Source organism: Lolium rigidum, chromosome 2, assembly GCF_022539505.1.
Source record: "Lolium rigidum isolate FL_2022 chromosome 2, APGP_CSIRO_Lrig_0.1, whole genome shotgun sequence".
Lineage (NCBI taxonomy): Eukaryota > Viridiplantae > Streptophyta > Magnoliopsida > Poales > Poaceae > Lolium > Lolium rigidum.
In genome coordinates, this window is record NC_061509.1 from 2,593,559 (window position 1) to 2,617,912 (window position 24,354).

At 40.6% G+C, this 24,354-nt stretch overlaps 1 long non-coding RNA gene across 1 annotated transcript; it reads right to left on the bottom strand.

Moving 5' to 3' along the window:
* Positions 1-3,814: 3,814 nt before the first annotated feature.
* On the bottom strand, positions 3,815-8,738 carry LOC124685848. The gene is made up of 4 exons (XR_006997630.1): positions 8,598-8,738; positions 4,436-4,515; positions 4,229-4,350; positions 3,815-4,101 (listed from the first exon to the last, which is right to left on the bottom strand). It is a non-coding gene; the product is annotated as an uncharacterized LOC124685848 (long non-coding RNA).
* Positions 8,739-24,354: the final 15,616 nt, after the last annotated feature.

Consider the following 24,354-nt stretch of genomic DNA (forward strand, 5'->3'; position numbering starts at 1 on the left):
CGTAAAAGTGTGGAATTTCACCCCTGTGACTCCCGGGTTGGGACGCTTGCTGTCATGTGTGATGCCAATATTTTCCTTGTCCATTTTCGTTAAGTTCCATTCCTTTATTGTATCCACAATATCTGGTTCCGACTGACACTTTGTTATTCTCCTTTGATTCCTGATAATTCATTGTCATCTATTCTTCCGTTGTATCTACTTGCTGAGTATGGCCTCATACTCACCCTTGCCACTTCCATTTCTTTTGCAGAATTAGGTCTTTTTTTAAGATGACGGCGAAGCCTAGGAATAGTACTACGGGAAGGGAAAATAAATAATGTATTATGACTGTGTAATAGAAAAGATAGCAAATAAAGTGTTGTTATAGCTTGTAAAGTTGTTATCTTTTGAGCCTTACATGTTTATAATCGCGAGATTATAAATATGTGGCGTTGTCACGACTAGGCCCGGTTTCGGGCGTGACATGTTCATCGCTTTCACGGAGAAAGAAAGGTGAAGCAAGAATATTTTGGGATTTGGTGCACATGGATAGCAATGCTCCCTTTACTTTTAATTTTTTAAAAAATTCAAAACCTCACATTTTATGTTTTCAAAAATTATGATGTTGAATATGTAGATAGATATGTACATGAGAAGTGTATGCAAAAAAATTCCAGCAAAAAATACTTTAAATTTTAGAAAATACAAAAAAAAATCTGACAAAAGGATGCAGTATTGTAATACTATTTTACTACCCTTTACTGAAATTTGTCTTTTTCATATTATTTAAAATACAAAATACTTTTAATGGTTTTTTTTTCATACACCTCTCCCATATATATCTATCTATATATTTAACGTCATAATTTTTTGAGACTTAGAAATATGCAATGTTTAAGAAATCATTAATCGTTAACTTCTCGGTCTTCCTCAAAATGGAGATTTGTCGCTTATCGGCTGATTAATTGATTTTATCGGTCAACTATTTATCGGGTTTTTTTTGCTAAATCCTAATTTTTGGCGCTAAACATTTTATAATAAGTTGCGCAAAAATAATATTATAGCATTGAACAAAATTTGAATCAATAAAAATGGAAATTTTGAGCTAATGCACAGTTCAATAATATTATAGGACGAAAATATCGACCGCCATACCGAATTTCAGCGAAATTTCATTGAAAACAATCAAAATATTGACCCTGAGTGAAAATCGGGAGAAATATCGGCTACCTGAAAAAATCGGCCAAAATATCGTGCATGGCAGTAGCCTGTGCAGTGTTGACACGTAGCTACACTGGATTGGTCTTTGACTCACGTTTAGGGGCAGCAGCTAGACCATTCGAGGAGTCAAGCGGCGGCTGCAGCTCAGATCGATATTGTATGCCAGTACTGACAACCACGTCCTATAAATAGACCAGCTTTCATGTACCGCGTGCACTCTCAGACCATATCACACTCCATCGAGAGTAACCGATACAGAGATGCTGCGTCGTTGCGAGAAAGCACCGAGAGTGAGAGAGAGATCAAACTCTACTTAGATTGAGAAACAAGGAGAGGTCGTTGACGCGACGCGAGAGAGCCAGGCCGGCGTGTACTTCTTATCTGCGTTGTACAGGTCTACGTAGATATTCGGTTATACTATCGTACGTGCGAGTGATCATTTGGAATATTGGGGCTGATCAGGTTTATACAAAGAAAAGATCTTGTACCAAGGCAAGTAGTTTGTTCTTCTAATCCCTTGATTCTGCTAGTAGATGCTCTACTAGTTTCTTATTTCCGTCTCAGGTGTATTTCCTTTTAGATCTCTTATAATACTTGTTATCCTATTACTATTGTTGCATCATGATCCTTATTCATGTTTGATCATCGTGTTGTTGGAGTGTGACGGGTAGTCATCTCCGGCTTTCGGAATCGCATGATCTGCGGGAACTCATGTGGAGCCTTGAGGTTATTGACCTCAAGATAGTGATTTGTATCACTTACCTGCGAATATCCTGATCTTATCGTATTGGTATCACGATGGCGAACGTATTGTACCGGTCACAGTTCGGGTATGGGACTGTCTGTGTTCTACGCTGGGGACGGCCTCTGTTCGGGAACGTGTCGGTGATGAATCCGTAGGAGCGACCGGCATCAGTAGGTCAGAGTGTCCGGGTCTTAGCGGGTAAAAAGGGCACTGCTTGGCTGGCACGGTGGAGCTAGTCAAGACTGTCGATGTCGGAGTACCCCCTCTGCATAGCGTAAAAGTGTGGAATTTCACCCCTGTGACTCCCGGGTTGGGACGCTTGCTGTCATGTGTGATGCCAATATTTTCCTTGTCCATTTTCGTTAAGTTCCATTCCTTTATTGTATCCACAATATCTGGTTCTGACTGACACTTTGTTATTCTCCTTTGATTCCTGATAATTCATTGTCATCTATTCTTCCGTTGTATCTACTTGCTGAGTATGGCCTCATACTCACCCTTGCCACTTCCATTTCTTTTGCAGAATTAGGTCTTTTTTTAAGATGACGGCGAAGCCTAGGAATAGTACTACGGGAAGGGAAAATAAATAATGTATTATGACTGTGTAATAGAAAAGATAGCAAATAAAGTGTTGTTATAACTTGTAAAGTTGTTATCTTTTGAGCCTTACATGTTTATAATCGCGAGATTATAAATATGTGGCGTTGTCACGACTAGGCCCGGTTTCGGGGCGTGACATGTTCATCGCTTTCACGGAGAAAGAAAGGTGAAGCAAGAATATTTTGGGATTTGGTGCACATGGATAGCAATGCTCCCTTTACTTTTAATTTTTTAAAAAATTCAAAACCTCACATTTTATGTTTTCAAAAATTATGATGTTGAATATGTAGATAGATATGTACATGAGAAGTGTATGCAAAAAAATTCCAGCAAAAAATACTTTAAATTTTAGAAAATACAAAAAAAAATCTGTCAAAAGGATGCAGTATTGTAATACTATTTTACTACCCTTTACTGAAATTTGTCTTTTTCATATTATTTAAAATACAAAATACTTTTAATGGTTTTTTTTATACACCTCTCCCATATATATCTATCTATATATTTAACGTCATAATTTTTTGAGACTTAGAAATATGCAATGTTTAAGAAATCATTAATCGTTAACTTCTCGGTCTTCCTCAAAATGGAGATTTGTCGCTTATCGGCTGATTAATTGATTTTATCGGTCAATTATTTATCGGGTTTTTTTTGTTAAATCCTAATTTTTGGCGCTAAACTTTTTATAATAAGTTGCGCAAAAATAATATTATAGCATTGAACAAAATTTGAATCAATAAAAATGGAAATTTTGAGCTAATGCACAGTTCAACAATATTATAGGACGAAAATATTGACCGCCATACCGAATTTCAGCGAAATTTCATTGAAAACAACCAAAATATTGGCCCTGAGTGAAAATCGGGAGAAATATCGGCTACCTGAAAAAATCGGCCAAAATATCGGTGCGGGCGATAAATGAGCCGATATGCCAAAATCTTATCGGTTACCACCCAATGCACAATAAATCGGTTTCTCAGCCGATTTTTTTAATAGTGGAAATATGAGATTTTGAAATTTTCAAAAATTTGAAAGTCAAGACAGCATTGGTGCCCATGTGTCAAAGAGACATTCCTGGATATTTTTAACATATTATTACTTGGATGTGGATCTTAATATTCTTCTAACAGTATGCATAAAACCAGCAGGATGACACATAATTTGATTGTGAAATCACGGCAGAGGGAACCTTCTTCCAAAACACCAAACAATCTAACAGTGCACAGCAACTCGCTCATACAACCTAGGTTAAAGATTAAACATGTTTAAATTCATCAGATACACTTAGATTCATACAACCTGGATCGACAATAACATAAGTTGAGATTAGATATGCAAACAGTGCCACAGCAACTCGTTCCAGGAGTTCTATGGGACTCCTCCTCTCTTGCTAAAAGGGAAGACACGCAGTCTTTTTCATAAACAGGTTAACAAGTGCCCTAAATTAATACCATCAAAACAAAACAAAAAAATACTCTTCAGGTGCATCTAGATCCTTGAAGCATACCTCAGGCATTTCTCGAAATGGCTCTCCCTCCTTCAGGTCAAATTACGGTCTGCAGACGACAATAAAGCACCTGGATGAAGGTCAGCATGTAATTGTACTCATAAAATGCATTAATGATTCTCCTAAGTAGAAGCCGATGTTTTTAGTACTAATCAAAAGAAAAGCGCCAAGAATACCGGATTAGCCTCCCTTCGCTGACTCATCACTTGTCCGGCAGAAGAAACCAAGCAAGCTAGTAACACCAAGCATCCACGCACACTGGACAAACGGACTGCGTAGCTTGCCTTCCTCAAGGAGACTGTATTCGCAAGTATTGAATATATAAGGATACGCCAATTACATAGTTAGAAGCGCATCTAAGCAAATTTGGGGCTAATACTTACAATCTAATGGTTCCACATACAACTAATCCATTGTCCATAGCAGCTTGCATTTTCTTCAGATTCTGATTTATCGCATTGATCTGCACACCACCAGAAAATCAAATAGTATTGTCAGCCGGCTGTAAGTGAGAGACCTCGTAGTGTCCTCGTTGTTGCCTAAAACCTTACTAGAGAATATAATTTCAGGATTTCTGAAAAGAGCTCGTTATTTTCTCAGCAAAATGCTAAAACTTGCATAACATGAATGGAGATGTCATAAATCCATCTGACAGAATGGAATTCAAACAGTATTAAACAAGTTACAAAACCTTTAAGGGTCCCAAGGCAATTTTTCCGTAAGAGAATATTCCATGTGGTCGACCCAAGGCTCAGGGGTATTGGACTTAAGAAACATGAACATTGCACACGAAATTGGTCGAACAAATAATTAGAAAATAAATATGACATGTTGAAACAGCTGGTATATAAGAAAATGCCAAGTGATACCACTCTCTCAGGGGAAAAGATCAAAGCAGAAAAATCATTTTGGTCAGGCCTCATTAAAGCTAAAGATACCTTCTTCACTTGGTGCAAAGAAAAGTTGAGAGTGGGAGCAAACCTGGTTTGGGGAGGACAAATCGACTGATGACAAGCCATGAGTCAAATGAGCAAACCAGGTTTTGGGAGGACAAATCGACTGATGACAAGCCATTGAATCAAATGTATCGCAGGTTGTTCACAGCATTCAGAACCACTGGGGAATTGTTTTCAAGGTTGCATGGCGAGGCGCCTAACCCCCGCCTTACCTTTTATAAGCACTCAAGGCGAGGATGGAAACGCCGTAGACATTGCACGCAGAGAGCAATCAGCAGTTTAACGCATACATAGCAAGGAAAAATAAGAAAGACTGGGCCACTATTTATACATCTACCCGTTGCCAAACGCCCAGTTAGTGATATACTCCTCCCCATGACCTAATTCCTCTATACTCCATCACCACAGCCGCCACACACTTTCTGCTCTCTTTCCTCATGGTAGCAGCACACAACCCTAAATCTCCTCCCTTCTCCTTATGTCCCCAACTCCCTTGCCGCAGCATCCCTTCTTCCTCAAAACAACACCAGTGCAATGTGAAATCAGAGTCATGCCGGGATGCTCGCTGGAGTGCTGTGAAGTGGCATTGTTATTGTCTTCAAGCCCCAGGAACAACCACAGTGACGATGCAGCTAGGAACAAGCGGTGGCAGCTCTAACAGCACCACTGACACTGAGACACCTGTACGCTTAATATCTAAGCCAAGGCAGACCACTCACAATCCCGGGGCACCTCAGCACTTAAGCATGCTATGGCAATGCCTTCAAACAATGCACCGGGGTTTATGTGGTATCTAAGCCTAACAGTGCATTGAAAAAATAGATTTCAGAAGGACCCTGTAGCCTGTAGGGACACTTTCAACCTGAACAAAAGATGTACAATTTGGATACTTAATGATAAATATTCCACAGGTTGCTAAATGTACAAAGAGCTGAAGATGACAGACCGTAATTTTCCATAAAAAATATTCTGCAAAGCAATACCTATGTGAATAAAAAAATTCATGATGTTCATTACTCCCTCCCATCCATAATAAGTGTCGGGGATTTAGTACAATTATTATGGATCGGAGGGAGCACTAGATATTGAATCCTAACAAAGAAATTGTTGGATGGAGAAGCTTTGCCTGCAGATAAAAAGTGTCAATTATGTGATAATCTAGCAACTGTGTATCATTTTTTCTCTGAAACTAGTTAATACCTGGAATGTCAAGTACATGAGTGGCGCGGCTAGGGAGGTTCTTATCAAAGCGGTGGCCCAGGCCATTCCCCTGTTCTCAATGATTTGCTTCCAGCTCTCGGTGAAAACTTGTAAGAAGATTGCCAGTATTATTGCTAGGTTCTGGTGGGGTGAAAATGACAACAAAAGGAGGATTCACTGGAAGAAATGGGCTGATATTGCCATTCCGAAGTCTGAAGGGGGTATGGGGTTTAGGGACTACGGTTTTTTAACCAAGCAATGCTGGCTAAGCAGGGATAGCTAAGCAAGGATACCCGGGCTTCAAGCCGCTGGTCAGACCAGCATATGCGACGGTTTCCCTTGCGGGTGAGCTACTGACTGATCATGGTGATGCCTGGGATGTTGTGAAGCTGAAGGCAGAATCTTTGCGATGCGGACGTCTAGGCTATCTCCTGTGTGCCTGTTGGCCATCTAGTTGAGGATGTTTGGGCCTGGGATGGAGAAAGAAATGGCATTTTCTCTGTCAGATCTACATATTGTCTTTTATGCGCTGGTGCCTCCATGACCATCAGGGAATCTTCTTCTTTGGGCAACTCGGATCCATGTTGGAAGGCTCTCTGGACAATGACTGTGCCTCCGAAAATCAAGGTCTTCTGGTGGCAAGTTATAAATAATTACATGCCCTGCAAGAATGTGCTTCATGGTAGGCACATGGATCACATTCCCGTCTGTACTAGTTGTGGTGCTGATAGGGAGACCACCATGCACGCTCTGGTTGATTGCAGCCTGGCTCACTTATTCTGGATGGAGGTCAAGAAACTTACTGGTATCAAAATCCCATCCTTGCACCCTGTTTCTTGGGCCAGAGACATTGTTGATGGCACCATTATTCCTACTAAAGATGCAAACATAATTCTCTGTGGTATGTGGGTGATTTGGAAGGCCAGGAATGACCGTATGCATGGGAACATGAATGTTAATCTTATGAAAACTGTGCAATGAGCTGTGGATACGGCTCATGACCTGTGGAATGCAGGATCTAAAACTGATGGCCTGATTGTTCGCAAGGCTTGTGAGAAATGGAAACCGCCTGACCCTGGATTCATCAAGATCAATGCTGATGGGGCCTTCAATGCTGCTGCTCAAGAAGGCACGTCCGGTGTTATCGAGCGTGCTAATGACGGCAGCTTCATCATGGCCTCGGCACACTGGTATCCTAATGTTGCAAGTGCGCTCATCATGGAAGCTACATCGGTGAGAGATGGTGTTCGTTGGGCTAGGGCCGCTGGTGTTCAAAAGCTGATGATGGAAAGCGACTCCATGATGCTGACTAAGATGTGGAGCAGTGGCATCTACCTCCGACCGGAGGTGGCTCTGGTTCTTGGTGAAATTAGGGAGATTAGTAAGGTTTTCACTAGTTTTTCTCTCTCTTTTGCTCACAGAACTGCGAATGTTGCAGCTCACCTGTGTGCTAGAAAAGCTTCAGAGATTAGGCAGGGTAGATCTTGGCTCGCTATGTGCCCAGATTTTCTTTGTAACTGTGTGAACAATGACTGTAACCTGTCTGGTATGGAATGAATTGAGCCCTTACCGCCAAAAAAAAGAATCATTTTTTCTCTGTCCACTTGCTAAGTATGCATGGAGCATAGTGAACTGTGCTTATAATCTAGAATCAACTATATGAAATGTTCGGCTAGAAGCTTTAGTAAGGAACATAGAGAACTAGCAACTGTAGAAATTGCACAAAGAAAATCTACTAATAAAGATAGAAAGCTAACGTTTGCATAACAACATGCTTTCAAAACAAGACACAAGATAATCCACACACTTGAATTTCTCGGATGCTCTTTTGGATAGATCTCTCAATTATTTAAGAACACGAGTTCAAAACATCCTTCAAACCATTATAACCATCAGTTCATTTCTTATAATTTTGAAGCCAAACGTTCTGAGGAAAAATAAAGGAACCACCTTGCAGACATGTGGGTAGACCATGTTTGTGGCCAAAAGATGTTCTATGACATAGATGGGGCATCTCACATGAACTAGTATATGCATCATGATTCATCACCAAGATTAAGGCTCAAGGTTTAATCTCAAACATGATTTTTTTTCAGTACCAATTAACTCAAAACAGCACGAAAAGTAGCACCCAATGGAATTAACCCACAAGGGGTGGTCAGTGTTTGGTGCATTGGGAATTTGGGAATGCAAGTTAAGACTTCAGACTGCTGGGTGGTCCATACAGCGATAGTGATATGAAGCAACACCAAAATGTCACGCGGTGCAGTAAGCGGTAACAATACGTGTAACAGGCAATTTGCAACCGTCACAGGCATCAGTAACTGGAAAAGGCTAGTGCCTCGCAAGGTAAAAGAAATCGCGGAGAGATTTAGGGTATTTTCTTCACCTGATCGGTGGAAAGAGTAGGAGGCTTGCCGCTCTGCTCTTGTCCGGAGAGGTGGCGGCGCGGCACGGTCGGGAGCCCAAGACCACGGCGGACGGTCGCTCGTCCCTCTCCTGCAGCGGCGGGGGCTGCTGCTGAGGGCGCACGGAGGAAGGAACCTCCCTGCGGTCCTCCCGATGAGGCGGCCGAGAGAGCGCGGCGGATGGCTGGAGAGCGCAGCAGAGGCGACATGGTAGAGCTACCAGGGTTTGCGCCGAGCAACCTAGGTTTTCTTTTTTGTTTGTTTTGAGATTGGTTGAGGACGAATCATGGGCACCAGTGCTCTTATTGTATTAAAAAATTAGAAAAATATATTTATATATTTCAAAAACTTATGTAACAAAATTCTAAAGTAGCTAATGATTTATTTGACCCGGACTTTTGGCTCTCGGGTGCAGGCGCACCCTATATTCTCTAAAAAATGTAATAATTTCAAATAAAGTCAAAAAAATTCGAATCCTTTTGGGAATCAAAGATAATCAAGTATTGTACTCGTATAAATTTGTTTGGCCAAAAAATGTTTCACATTGACTTCAGGAAAAAAAAACAAATCTATGACGAATATAGCGTGAATAGTACTTTAATATAGGACCTTCAAGTCTGTTTTTTTCACCCAGGAAACAAGAGAAGTTATTCCATGGTGAATCTTTCGTATACGAGTACAATACATGATCATCTTTGATTCCCAAAAACATTTAATTTTTTTTGACCTTTTTCTGAATTATTATATTTTTTTTCCATATAGAGTGCGCTTGCTCCCAGGTTCACCCATGCAATTTTGATGATTTATTCCACTAACCTATTAAATTCTCAATTACAATGTTTTGTTTTTTAAGCTACACAAAAATGACAAAGTCTGATTTTTTTGGAGATTTGAATCACTATACTCAGATTCACATTTTTATTATTTTTGTGCAGCCAAAAATACATATTATTTCCAGTTGAAAATTTACACGTTTGTGGGATACAATACTTACTACATCATGATTTATTTTCAGATTTTTCTGAAACTTAGAAATATGATTTTTAATTACTTTTTTAAAAAAGATCCACTGGTACTCATGTGCACCAAATTTCTATCCGGTTGAAAAGTCTTGGTTTGTGGGGAGACTTATTGTAGGCCGTAGGAGAGATCCGCAAACCTCAGAGGCTGAAGAAACTAGAACCCACATATAAGGTTGTAGGCCGGGTGTCCCTATTCTCGGTTTTAAGTGACGCTTCAATTGGGCTCCGCCTGAAGCAGATGCTTCATGGGATGCACTTTTTCCTGAGAGAGAACTTGTGTGTTCTATTAATGAGGGGAGTTGAGCTTCCCCTGAGGATCGTGCGCTCCGATCCCCTGCCTCCCAGACCGTCCGATCATGATGTGCAGGATGTTCGATTGAGATAAGATTGTTCCCTCGGTCAACTAACACACGTAGACCTCACCACACCATAGAAAAATCTCACTATGATTGAAGAAAAATTCCCCACCGTATCCTCTGAACCTCTCCCCACACACGCCGTGCGAGAGAACTCTGACCGACAATGTAACTCTGCCTTCCTTTCCCCGCACGGTGCGCTGGTGTAGCAATATCGTCAGCTCTCGCTGTAGTGCCATCCTCACCACCTTGCAGCAAAGTCCCTGGGCGCTGGTAGCACCGCCCCTCGATGCTCGTAGCACCGTGATTGGACGATCGTAGCAGCGCACGTCCGCGCTCGTAGCACCGCGTCTCAGTGCTGGAAGCACCTCCTCACCCAGTGCATCCCACGTCGTTGCAATAGCGCCGTCCTTCCCTTGGCAGTATCGTGCCTAAATCCTGGGAGCAGCGCTGCCAAGCCCTTGTAGCAATGCGCCTACCACCGGCAGTGATAGCCTGCAAGAACACATGGTCATTCGTGCATATTTTCGTGGAAGTATTATTTTTGGTTTTTATATCGTGTCCCAGCAAGGAGCGTACGAGGATGTTTATCTGCGATGTTTTTGTCACACCCAAGGTGTCACAAGTCTTAGGTGAATTGATTGCAAGAATTGAAATGGAAAATGGTGAGTGTAAATGATAGGATTTTGGAGTGTTGAGAATGCAATAAAGTAAAGTGCATAAAAGGAAACGGCTAATAAGAAATAAACGGGTTTCTGCAGATGAAAAAGTAGGCGCGGGGTGATTCGGTTCATGGTGATAGTGAATATGCTTAGTTAAATAAAAGTGATAAGTGAATATGATTCTTCCTATTTATATCTGAGAACGCAAGTAACCTGTAAGAGAGAAAGATTCTTCTTGATAGATTTCATCTTCCTCTAATAATCCTTCTGCCTGTTACCAAAGTCATGGTCAGCGCATCAATTAAGGTGGTTAAATCGGAGTAAATCTTTAAGCTTGGTGGTTCCTTGTGATTCCTTGAGTATTGCTAGATCCTCTTTTATATCAGTCGTGTCACTCGGGGGTCATCGATTCACTAGCACACAAGTTCATGTTTATGAGTTATTGAGATCATGCTATATGGACCCTTAAATTAGATAACAGCATTAGGTGCACATAAACATTCATACTGATATATAATCATCTTAATCATAAATTTACAAATAGATGGAATAAAATTGGCACATCACATCTCACCAATCTCGTACGTCTCTCACGCCAATAGGATCTACTCACACATGAGAGGAGAATAACATAATGATATCATATCAAAGTAAATAGAATTCATCTCGATATTACCGTAGCAAGCCACAGTAGTTGAAGATCAAATCAAATACAAACCAAGATGGAATAGAGGTTTCAATCCCTAATCTTACAAGTATGAATCTCTCTCTCTCTCTCAGTACAAGTGGGGTATAATGAATGAGGTGGTGATCTTGATGAGATTGAGCTTCGATGGAGTCGAGAATGGTCTTCTCCTTCTTCAGATCTGATCTCTTCTGTTCTAGAATGGTGGTTGATGCGTTGTGTTTTTCGTCTATTGCCCTTCACGAAAAGGGTTTGGTTTGACAAGGGGAAGGTGGCGCCGCCCAGTTAGGGCTAGCAGTACAGGCACCTTCACCCGTACCAATGCCCGCTAAAGTTCCTGGATCGCCAAGATGGATTTGGCCTCAAAAGGAAATGTCTTTATTCCGTTGCAGTTAGCCCATAAATGTCCTCGGATCCTCCATAAATGATGGTTTCCTGAAATACATAATTCAAAATCAAGGTTTCACCTAGATTGCGATATTAACATTAGTTGAAACACAAAATCCAATAAAAACCCAATGAAACCAAGAGATAGGTGGTGGAACATCCGTAGTAAAAAGCATCGAAATTTGGAGCTATCAGGCAACAACAACACCACCCAGGGCTTGTAGCAACTGGCCCAAACTCCGTCAGCAGCGCCGCCAAGCCCTTGTACCACCGCGCCCAAATGTCGGCAGCAGCTCCGCTAAGCTCTTGTAGCACCGCTCCCAAACGCCGACAACCGCCCCTCTAAGCCTTTGTAGCACCGCACCCCACCGCCGGTAGCAGCGTCGCCAAGTCTTTGTAGCACTGCACCCAAACGACGGCAGCAATGTCGCAAGGCTCTTGTACCACCTCGCCCCACCGCCGGCAGCAACACCACCAGGACCTTGTAGCAGTGTGCACACGCGCTCGTAATACCAAGCCCCACCGCTAGCAAGAGATAGTCAAGGAAGGAGGAGCGCGTGCAAGGTGGTGCCAACATTTTTCGGCGTTGGGGAGAGTTGGGGCCGACCGCGACCGGAGAAGATGGTGGATCAACTTTATAGATACAAGTGAGAGCGACGGAAGGTCGTGTGAGGAAGAGAAAGCCCAATGAGGAAGAGCGGGAGGGGCAGCGAGGCAAGACGTAGGTGGAACACGCGCAACAGGGAGAAGAGGAATCTGGGTGAGCGGGTGGAGCCAGTGCTCCCCGTGGTTGTGCTGCTAGCGCCTTACAGGGAAGATGAGGGACGGAAGTGAGATAACGCTAAGGTTTGGGAAAGGGTTACGTGGGCATGCATGGGGCACGTGGCATGCGTAGAAAGAGGAGGATGTCGTGCGTTGGATCCCCGGGGGAAAGGGATCATCTCCTCCTTATAAAAAGTAAGTGCCCTTCGCACCGCCATTGCTTCAGCTAGCTCGGGAATGATGACCTCTTGGTAAGCATTACTGCAAGCAACATTCACCACTGTGGTCTTGGATCACCACTCCCACTCCCATGCAACGAGAAAAAGCAAATAGAGCAACATCAACATTAATCAAGATCATACCTGCAGGCGGCGAGATCCATATACGTGATGAAGAGGGTTCACGTATGTGGTTAGACTTGGTCATGAATAGGTACTCGATGATCATATCAATATAATGTTTAATGCGCGTGGCCAGACTTGAGGGACGCACTTTCTTCCCTGAGCCTATTACAATTTACATGTATTTCAAATATACCAACATGTCACAGCTAACCGAGCCTTCCAGGTCGTCTCCCCTTGCTCACGTGCTTCATGGGCCGCATTTGTGCGCCAAATAACAGGTAAGGTTTCTTTCTTTTTCTTTAGATTTTTTAAATGTTTAAATTAAAAAAATGTTTGAATCTAAAAATGTTTAAATTTAATAAATGCTCAGATTAATATATTTAAATATAATTTTTTTTTACTTTGAAACATGTTGAAAACTAAAAATGTTTAAATTTTTAAAAAGTTCAAAACAAAAAAAACAAAATTGAAAAGGTTTAAAAAAGACCGACAGAAAGGAAAAACCGCTGCATAACCAAACCAAAATACTTCTGAAGAAAACCATAAGAAACTGAAAACCAGGCTAGAAAAAGGAAAACCTGAAAGAAAACCAAATAGAAAGAAAAACTCAGAAGAAGAAACCACTGGACAAAAGAAAACCCAAGAACGAAAAACAACAATCACACTTAATGGGCTAGGCCCACGTGTGCCCTATGCGGGCGGTGCCATAGCTAGCGCCCCATGCGGCAGAAGAATAAGTGATGTCTACGCACGCTTCTATTCTTGTAGACAGTGTTGGGCCTCCAAGAGCAGAGGTTTGTAGAACAGCGGCAAGTTTCCCTTAAGTGAATCACCCAAGGTTTATCGAACTCAAGGAGGTAGAGGTCAAAGATATCCCTCTCAAGCAACCCTGCAATTACGATACAAGAAGTCTCTTGTGTCCCCGACACACCTAATACACTTGTCAGATGTATAGGTGCACTAGTTCGGCGAAGAGATAGTGAAATACAAGTAATATGGATGATTGTAAGTAGTAATTGCAATCTGAAATAAAGATGGCAGCAAGCAAACATGTAACAGAACTTGTTAAAAACGGTGTTTCAATGCTTATAAACAAGACCTAGGGATCATACTTTCACTAGTGGACACTCTCAACAATGATCACATAAATAAATAAGTTCTCTTCTCTTATGCTACTTTCAAAGACTCTATTGTTGGATAACAAACACCATTCATTGTGTAGGGCTACGAGAGGACCCTCAAGCCGGAGTAAACAAGCTCCACAACGTCATAAAGGAATCACACACGATGCAAACACTGTCACTTGTCACACCATGGAGAGTGAATCCGGAGTTCATATTAAAGTAACTCTAGAGTACATAGTAATAGTTAACTTCATAATCTACAAGAGATCACAATCATAACCTACGCCAAGTACTACATGATGCACACACTGTCCACATTATATCATCAAGGAGGAATAGACTACTTTAATAACATCACTAGAGAAGTGTGGTGACCCGGCATACCACTGCATGGTGTAGTATGCAAGTCTGATATAACACCAATGAAACACCGTTCCACTAGTATTATATCGCTCAGAGTGGTACAACAGAAACATATGCGGGTCCAAGGCATGTCTATAGAATTACAACATCGACTCTGTTACATAAGATCTTCACAGCATCCTACTTTACAATGAGGTAAAACTGCAAATAAACTCCAGAAGAACGACTCGTAGTCTAATCCTAACACGAACTCTATTTGTAGAGTATTTCACTAACTACAGAGGCTAAGAATAGATTCTAGCTAAATAGGAGCTAGGTTTAGGAAGCTAGTTCCCTTCTATGGCTAAACTAGGTTTTCTCCTTGTTGGATGTGGTATCTGACTCCTCTGACGAGGTCCTGTCTCGTGAAGTAGTTGTTGACTCCTCGGACTTTGAGTTGCACTTGTAGATCCTCCTTCGATGCCTCCATATCTAAGCGGGGGATTTAAGAGTGGGATGAGTACGAGCGTACTCAACAAGTTCATTATAGGAAAGAGGTGTTTAATGCACTAGCTACAACATTAGACCAGGAAAGTCTAATACCCATGCAGGTTTTCATAACCATTTCTTCAAAAGGTTGCTTTTATTCGGAAGAACTATGTCCGTCGGCCTTCACCGGTTTACTAGAACTTCATGGAGCTCCTTTCCGGCCGCGTTCGCAGTTCCTTATCCCGGAACAGGGAGTGACAGGTCACGGTTCTTTACACTCTGCAGAGGTGTGTTGTTTTACCCATAAGAGATCTTAACCTTGGTGCCAACCGAGTCTATAGTTCTCGTCCACACTTCCTTTGGTGTGAGGCCCGGTATAAGGTCATAGCCAATCATATTCCACCGCTGCCTCATACACCCACCCGTTGTTGCAAACTCCGACCCTGGGTCCTCGTCGGTCCACTTACACCCCTTAGGGACGGACCCCGACCACGACAACAGTTCAGGTCTCTACCATGAACTCCTTCGCCGGCAGCTGCAACCCATCATAGACCGCAATTACCGTGGGGACTTTATCGGGACCCCCACCCTACCACTTGTCCTCTCTTGGATCAAGGGTACCACTTGTCCTCTCTTGGATCAAGGGTCTACGGTAAAGCGCATCCGTTGATGTACAAGAGGTGGAAATACAATTGACTATTCCGTCCCACTCCGGATCTTATGGTTAACACGGGTATTACGGCACAAGAATCATCGGCGACATTTGTTGTTTAATCCTAGATGGATATAAACCCTTGCAATGGAACCTCCACCATATCAACACAATCCATGGTTCCATTGCCCACCACATAGTCATATTCATAGTTATGAAAATAGTGGTTTTGGTTTTTATGCAATAGTGATAATCATAGTACTTTGCAAGTAATTTGATAAAGATACTCAAATGACATGAGCAAGTGATGAACTTGCCTTTCTTGACCGCAAGATTATGCGAGCAAGGTCTTCGATACGCAATAACTCCAAATTCTGAAATAGCATCATCGTCCGGTAAGGATGATGTTTAAAAGATTGGCAAGGATGCAATAATGCATAAGTATGAGATGCAATCGCTCTAAGCGTGACCTAACCCCGATGATTTAGGATCAGTGAGTTGTAATGATTGGTTCAGGGTGTGTTGCACTTTTAGAGTGATTCACAAACAAGGTTCTTATTCAGGGTTGTTTGTTTTAGAATCATAAGCAGGTGGTAAATGCATAGTAACAATCATACACACCCAGGAATAGTAGTTGTATAATAAGTAAAGAGTAGTTGTCAATTTTAAGTCTAATATTGCATGGTTGATGATTACTTATTATATATTTAAAAATAATAACTTTTGAAGAACATTTTCTTGAATAAAGAACAAGTATGATAATTAGATTGATGGGGTTCTATGGTTGACTATGGTTTCATCTAGTTTCTGGAGTAAGTATTAGATGGATCACAACCTAGTTGGATTCATCAACACCAAGGGCTTGTAAGGTTGAGTTAAGCCTAGGCATTCTAAGCAATTTATTATAAATAGTTGCTATCAAGATTGGTTCATCATGTTAGGAAATAGCTATCTAGGGTTTATAGGTCCTTATAAGCAGGGTTGATGATGGTTCTTTATTTACTTCAAAAGAATAACTTTTGAAGAACATACTTCTTAAGTAATAAGAAGTATTGCAATTGAGGTTGAGGTGGTTTAGGTTTTACTGTTGGTTCTATTAAGTAAGGAATAAATGGCTCCTAAATAGGATGGTGGATAAGTATCCAACACTAATAGGTTTTAGTGGAATATGGTTATGTAATGCTCAAGATTTGGCATGGTTGCTCCTGAGATTCATCACATTGATGTGATGCTAAGCATGGATATGTAAGGTTGATGTCTCTGAGGATTGGAACTAGGTTCTACATTTGTTTAACCCTATTTGATCCTCTAGGTCTGATGAAGATGAACACATGGGATACTAATTTAGTAGTGATAGGGTTTCTACTTTTTATGTGGACATGACAAGTATCTAGGTTCTATATGGTTCTAAGATTTAAAAGAAAGTAGGATGATCACATAGTATAACCTAGGGTTTAGGTTTAGGACCAATTAGGGTTCATATGGATTTGTGAAGCTAGGGTTCCTAATGAATTAGGGTTTTAGAATCCCACATAAAATTATGAGGTTGTGTTCTTTATTCAATATGGAACTAGGGTTTCCTAATTACTTTATAGTTCTATGAGTAATAACTTCATTCTAAAGTTGAAGTTATTAATAACTTTGAAATACAATAATATTGAGTTTGGCATTTTATTATTTTTAAACAATTAATAATTAGGATAATTATTAACTAAGGTTTTAAATCCTTAAAGTAAGGATTTAACAATTTAGTAATAAAGGAAAAGTAGTTTTAATGTTTTCCTTATTTTCTTACTGGTTTCTATTTACTTTAGTAAAATTTAGTTAATTATTGAATTTGAATTGGATTTAGAACCTTTAGGGCTTTATAATATTATAGTGAACTTGATTTTAAAATTTAAAATTTATTTGCTGCATGAATAATTTTCATTACATTTTTTTTAATTAGAAAACAAGTTATATTTATATTTCAGATTTTTTTAATCTGTAAAATAGGCGCACATAAATGCAATAATACAATTATTATACATCATCTAACTCAATCAACTTGTATAGTTATAGTTAGGGACATACAGCTCTGGTGGATTACGTGGGCCAATTTAGCACAGACGTATGCACATAGTCGGGTTATACATGTCCACGGCGCATGTACAAGTTCAACACGACCAAGACGAACACGCCTCGCTCGTTCCTATCTCACTCCGGTTCTCCTTCCTATCCGTATATCTACACGAGCACGCAATGCTGCCGCCGCTGGCCATGCCCGGCGCCGCCGCACGCCGGCAAAGTTGCACCGCCCTCTCCTCCACTGAACACCCTACGGCACATCATCTCTACACCCTCGCCTGCGCGCCCGCGGCAAACCCTAGCTTGCGGGTTGGCTTGGTCACCGCGGCCGCTACCGGCTCCGGCGCTTTTTCCCCGGCCGCCTCCGGACTGCCCCGGCGCCGGTGTGAGAGGGCTTTGGTCCGCCTTGACCTGCTCTTCAACTCCCCTTTCTTCGATTTGATTTTCGTGCTCCCCTTGGTTTGCCCCCAATCCTACTGTGGCGCCACCTCCGCTTCAATCCCGGCCGATGTTGGTCGCCGCTGCTGTCCGGTGAGGCTTCACCCTCATCCGCCGCCTCGACTACTGCTACTCGACGCTGGTGGGACGGCATCCCCTGCAATCCCGGCGTCCTCCATCTACTGGTCGGTCGTTTTGGTGGTGAATTGGTGGCGGTGTGGTGACGATCTGGTGGTGTGGTGCTGCGGTGCTGTTCTGTGCTGTCGTGACTACTTCCTCCTCGACGCCGGCTGGACGGCGTCCGCGACTGCAACCCCGGCGTCCGCTTCTTGCATGAACCCTCTACCTCACTGTGAGCTGTTATTCTCTCCTCTCTTCTATTTATGTTGGATGTACTGCCTAAGCTATCTACTTGTGGTGATTGTAGCATTGCTGTTAATTGTTGCTTAAGAGTGGTGATTTCCAGTACCTGTGCATCTACTGCTAGTTGATTTAATGCGCCCATTGATTGGTGTGCTTATAGTGGGGATTGAGAAATGTGGTTTGGGCCAGTAATGCTTAGCTCGTGGTGATCTCTTCCATGAGCTTAATTTATAGCTTGATTGATCCTGGTGTAGTTGGTGCAAGGATGGCTCTGTTTGGGTGATTCTTTTCATCCATGGCATGTGTGTCTGGCTGTGTTACTTTTACTGAAGGAACTGTATATACACTACAATATGGATCTGTTGTGTTAGCTGAAAAAGTTCAGTGAGTACTTGCTGTTTAATCTTAATTGAGCTCAAACATGCTGGAAAAGCAATTCATGGTTAGTACTTGTGCTGCTTGGGCAATACATGATGCTTGTTGGCTGGGTGGCAATTAGATGATTGCTTTAATTATGGCTCTGCTTGGAGATAACTTGGTTGGCCTGGGATCGTTCCTGGACCCCAAGTAATTCTCTGAAATTTATCTATATGGACACTCTTGTTGTGGATGTGTAGTTGTGGTGCCCCTGTTTGGATGGTTTATTCATCCAGGCATAATTATCTTGGTATAATAATTTGATGTTGCATGTATGGGTTGAGTTTAAGCAACAAGGTAGAGATATTGGTGCTTGATGATTTACTTGATGGCTGGCTTGTGTTTATGGATCTAGCTGCCCTCATAGATGGTTTCTCTGGTTCTAAATATAAATTGATAAGAACAGATTATATGCTTGATCTTGTAGCCTTGCCGATGATGCAAAGGTTGAGGCACCCACTTGAAATAAGAACAGATGCTATACTGTCTTTTCTTTTTATCCTCAGTGATGATTCAGCATAGCACCTCTATGCAGATTTGAGAGGAATACATTTTTCTATCCTCCTAGATGAAAATCTAGTGGAAGGATAGCTAGATGGAATGACTGTGTTGATTCTTTTTCTTTGGCTGAAGATGACTACGCAAAAACTGGTACTACATGACATATTGAGATTGGTTGGTAATTTCTACCTGCTGCATCTTGTATGTTAGTTCCTGATTCAGACTATCCATCTTCGGGTGGATGACCTGCACCTCCCAGCTTCTTCTATTTCTTCCCAGTTCCAGCTTCCGATTTCGGTGGTGGTTCTTGGGTTGCTCTTCACATCTTGGTGGATTTTTGCTAGTGTAATGGTTGCAGAGAATTGCTGCTGGGTGTTTCGGCTAAGGCATGGGTGTGTACTGGTTATATACAGTGGGGCTGTTCACTGTGGTGATGACAACACACAGCTGAATGTGTTGTGTGTGCTGCTTGCAAATGGTCCCCACCGCACCTGTGGGTACAAGTTGCCAAGTTGAGTGCTTCCCCCCTTATACAAGCTACCGATGGGCATGGATAATTATCCCTGGTCTTTTCTTTCTTTTTGTGTGGACTACTGTGAGCTTTCCTTATCTATCTCAATGGCTGATAACTACGTGAACAACTATTTATGGTTTAATGATTTGGTTGCTTAAATATTAATTAAGCTACTGCTTAATTATCAAGTGGTTTATAAATATTTGCTTAAGATCATTTTGACTTTTCCATGTCAAATATGATCACTTTATATCATCTTGTAAGCCTTCATGGTTGCTAGCTAGATTAGAGGAAATTTTAAATAGTTGCCTTGTTGCCTCAAATTACGTTGCCTTGTGATATGGATCAGCTACTATTTCCTCTAGTCCCTGGTTGCCTTCTTGATGAATGTTCCATGATCCAATTGACCCATCTGTCCCTTATATGATCCATTTCTTCCTGCGGTTGCCTAATAAAGAATTAATTCCCTCTAATCATCATTAGGGATCAAGAGTAGTTCTTGAAACCCTTTTGCTAGCCACCAACAGTAATATTGCCTCACCAAAGGTGAAGGCAAACATTTCTAACCATGACACAATTATTTGCTTGTCTTTTGTTTTGTTTTTCTTAGTGCAGGAAAAGAAGAATAAGGATTCAGAAGATGAAGATTTAGTTTTAGGGTTTTCTTTTCTTATTTTGTAATTTTACATTTCTTTTCTAGCTTGTAAGTTATTGAATAATGTTATTTGTAATAAAGTTAACTCATTTATTTATTTGGACTTATCAAGTGTATTTACTTTTTCATATTATATTTATATACTTGTTTAAATTTCAAATTCCAAAGTCAATTTATGATTTGAATTATGTCTTTCATAATTGAATTTGAATTCAAACTATTTCCCTCGAAAACATAATAAATCAATAAAGGTCATGTCGAGATTTATCGCACTTGTGTCGATGACACACATCAATTCCATCGACACAAGAGAAACCTCGATCACTTTGTGTTTTAGATGAATGCGCGAAAATTCCCCAGATTTTCTATGCATAAATGCAATGCACACATCTGTTTCCTCTATTTTTGTAACCCCAAATCCTGGGATATTACAGTCTCTACCCCTTAAATTAAACTTCGTCCTCGAAGTTTGAACTCTCTCACGTTTCGGAGTGTGGATCTGACTTGTGTAGTCTACATCTTTTCTCGAACTCCGTATTGATCTCACTGGATATAATTGAATATATCTCTTGTCCAGATTCTTCCTGGAATCCATTAGTGTCTGTCTCTGGGCCATGGCTTCTTACTTCAATTCCATGATTTCTTTCAATATCATAATCTTGTTTTCTTTCTCATTGAAGATTCAATGATTGGGACTTCTCTATGTACTGATAGTCTTAATTGATGACTAATTTCATAACATTTACTAGTTGGTAAAACTAGGTCTTTGTTTTCCCTTACTGCCAAAATTACAGTAATGGTACTTAGTAAGGTATTTACCATGGAAATGGTCTTGATTGTTTATTTTACTAAGAATGGATTAGACTCATTTAGTCTATCCAGTCATGGCTTATAGTTGATACCTATAACTATTTTGGGTTCTTTAGGTTCCATGAAGGGAATCATTCTATTAGTCTTTGATTTTGGTATTGTTAAACTCCTTCAGTCTTTGACCTTCTTGAGCTATATTTGGTCTCCGGTATTTCCTTCGTCCAACTTCATTAACCTTAGTTTACTTGAGCTATCGTACTTCTGAGTAAATATTTCTCACTTTCTCAAGTTATAGTCCACTTCTTACTTCCTCGAGGTATGAACCTCGGCTTCTAGTCTGACATCCTTCTGAAAGTAGTGTTCATTAATCTTATGAAAATAAGATCGAACTTCCCTCAGTTCAGACCTTCTGCTTCTATAAAGCTTAAAGTATTGAGTTACTGTACATCCAACTCAATCTTTACTCTACCCCTTAGAGTTTTCTTATGGCTTCAACTCCTTTTCTTCCAACCATTGGATTGATGGTTGGAATATAGGTCTAAGTATAGCTTATGGTTTGTACTCTTCTAGGTCTTGTGAAGAATATCTGTGGTGCATCCACTCAATTGTGGACATCCAATGTTAATTCTTCGACTAAATTATTATAGGTCATTGCTATTTGGTTGACAAAATTTTATTTGTTCACAACGTCTTGGTATGAAGAATCCAATTATGGACTAGTTGATATCAATTGTGGCTATTTGATATCTAAAAATGGATTCTATTATAGGTTCTAATTAACTGGACGAGACATCTTCTACTTTATCTCGCAGTATGGATCCTATATCAACTATGGTCTTCTGATATCACTATGGTCTTCTTATATCTGCTCTTGTTTCATATATCATCTTCCTTCATTCAGGGTTTATTTTGCAAGAAAACCACTAGCTGACACTATAAATATAGTATCCTAAGTGATTTCCCATGCATTCCCTCTTCTATGTTGACTATGGATCTGCTTCAGCTTCACCATACTCATCATATTTATCACCTTCATGCTTCTTCCTTGCTAAAGTACTCCTCTGTTGAGGCTAAGCATGAGTTTTGGTTGGTACTTCCTTCAGAGTATTGTGGTTACTTCCCACAATTTTGCTTCTATTCTTGATGATCCTTCATCTTGTCTTCAGAATCTTCACAATTCGTCACTTCCTCACATGAATACCATTACCCTCTAGATATATAGCATCAAGTAAGAACTTGATATAGCAACATGCATTTGCATATCAAAGTCAGACTTCATGTATGGATCTAGTCAATCAATGAAGATCCAATAAAATTCAAGAAGATTCAGCTTTGTGCATATGATACACACCATCATAAGCCTGAATATAATAGTTGAGTAAGACATCTCTAAACATCAGGCTCTGATGTGTAGTATATAACACCACATAAGATAGGTTTACATCGTGATACTTAGCACGAATATGTGGATTTCTACTATTTGTCTCAACATTTATCTTAGTTGCACATTTGCAAGGAGATAAACTTGAAACAAAGTGGCCTAGAATAGTTGAAGTTAACCTAGTTTTCTTTGGAAGTACTAACAAAATAGTATAACATATATACGTGTTATTGAGGACTACTTCCTATAATACAATTAGTTCTAACATGTCTACTCTGAATACCTATTTATTAGGATATAGCTCCTATACTTCCAAGTGTTTCTATCATAAGACTATGGTCATGATGTGCTTGGCACACTTCCCATGGTTTTGGAACACAATTCTTGCACTATTGTTGAACACCTGACTTCTTATTGTACTTCTCCTAAATATTTATGATGTTCTAATCCATCACATAATGATTCTCAGGTGAATCATATATGATGTCTATCTCTACCATGTAAGTAGGCATATTTTATTCCTATCTCTCCTCCTTACCTCCCATGATTGACTCATCATGGTTTATATTACCTCATATAACTCATATTTTTATCACTTACTATCAATTGTTTAACAGGTCTAGATAATTTTACTTACTCAAGACTTATCTGGGTCTACATCTTCTATTAGGATATCTTAAATATCTTCATCACTTGATATTACTTCTAGTACAGGTCTGAGTAATTCTTATTTAACTATAACATGTGTTGGTACACATCTTCCAATAGGATATCTTCCTTATGGTTGTATCCTCTCTTTGGACTACCACGTATTGTATACCAACTATGATCTACTCATCTATTGTTTTAAGGACTTATTGATGTGCTACATGTTTTGGATTAGCTAACTAACTTCACTTAGGAAGGATAGGTAGGAAATGTTGACTCAAGTGTGTCAGGATTATTCTCAAGTGAATATCCATCACAAGTCATAAGAATATTTGGTTCAACTAAGACAACTTCCTATAGACACTACCAATCCTATAGGTCTCGTTTAAAGGGTTTTAATCCAAGGGTCAAAGCATTTGCTCTGATACCAGCTGTGGTGACCCGGCATACCACTGCATGGTGTAGTATGCAAGTCTGATATAACACTAATGAAACACCGTTCCACTAGTATTATATCGCTCAGAGTGGTACAACAGAAACATATGCGGGTCCAAGGCATGTCTATAGAATTACAACATCGACTCTGTTACATAAGATCTTCACAGCCTCCTACTTTACAATGAGGTAAAACTGCAAATAAACTCCAGAAGAACGACTCGTAGTATAATCCTAACACGAACTCTATTTGTAGAGTATTTCACTAACTACAGAGGCTAAGAATAGATTCTAGCTAAATAGGAGCTAGGTTTAGGAAGCTAGTTCCCTTCTATGGCTAAACTAGGTTTTCTCCTTGTTGGATGTGTTATCTGACTCCTCTGACAGGGTCCTGTCTCGTGAAGTAGTTGTTGACTCCTCGGACTTTGAGTTGCACTGTAGATCCTCCTTCGATGCCTCCATATCTAAGCAGGGGATTTAAGAGTGGGATGAGTACGAGCGTACTCAACAAGTTCATTATAGGAAAGAGGTGTTTAATGCACTAGCTACAACATTAGACCAGAAAGTCTAATACCCATGCAGGTTTTCATAACCATTTCTTCAAAAGGTTGCTTTTATTCAGAAGAACTATGTCCGTCAGCCTTCACCGGTTTACTAGAACTTCATGGAGCTCCTTTCCGGCCG